Genomic DNA, 643 nt, shown 5'->3' with positions numbered 1-643 from the left:
TATAAACGGATAACCACAGCCGATGCAGCAAGTAGTTCAAAAGCGTCGGCCGATCTTCGTACTCTGACAAAATCACAGCGAAAGACGAGCGCCAATACTCTGTCTCCTTAAACCAAATCGCCGGTTTGCGCGGTGCATAGCTCCGCGAATACACATCGCACAGACTCGTCCCCTACGCCGAATAGTAGACCACGTCGACTTCTAAAGACCTATGGAGTTAGATCCACAATCGGACACTCACAGCCGATGCACGACGTGGTCAAAATAGGTCACTGTAGCCGTTTTGCGCGCTCCATATCTCCGCCAAAACACAACGCACAGCCGGGGTACTTATGCCGAATTGTAGACCCCGACGTCCTCTAACCAGCCATCCATGCACTCCTATAAATGGATAACCACAGCCGATGCAGCGCGTAGTTCAAAACCGCCGGCCGATCTTCATACTCTGAGTAAAAAATGCCCCAGCACATCAAGTGCATGGCACCCCAGGAAAGGGGCATGTTTCATGGGTAAAGTACATCCACAACACCTTCATGCACACACCCATATAACCCCGTGCACCCGGAGGTCCCGGGCCCCCACACCTTAAGCACTCCCCCGGGGTTAAAACCCTCCGCAAGCGCCCCCAGAGTTTCGTGGTCCT

The sequence above is a fragment of the Anarhichas minor genome, unplaced genomic scaffold (genome assembly GCF_050575085.1).
Source record: "Anarhichas minor isolate MPS153535 unplaced genomic scaffold, ASM5057508v1 ptg000019l, whole genome shotgun sequence".
Taxonomy (NCBI): domain Eukaryota; kingdom Metazoa; phylum Chordata; class Actinopteri; order Perciformes; family Anarhichadidae; genus Anarhichas; species Anarhichas minor.
Note: the sequence above shows the minus strand (reverse complement) of the source record.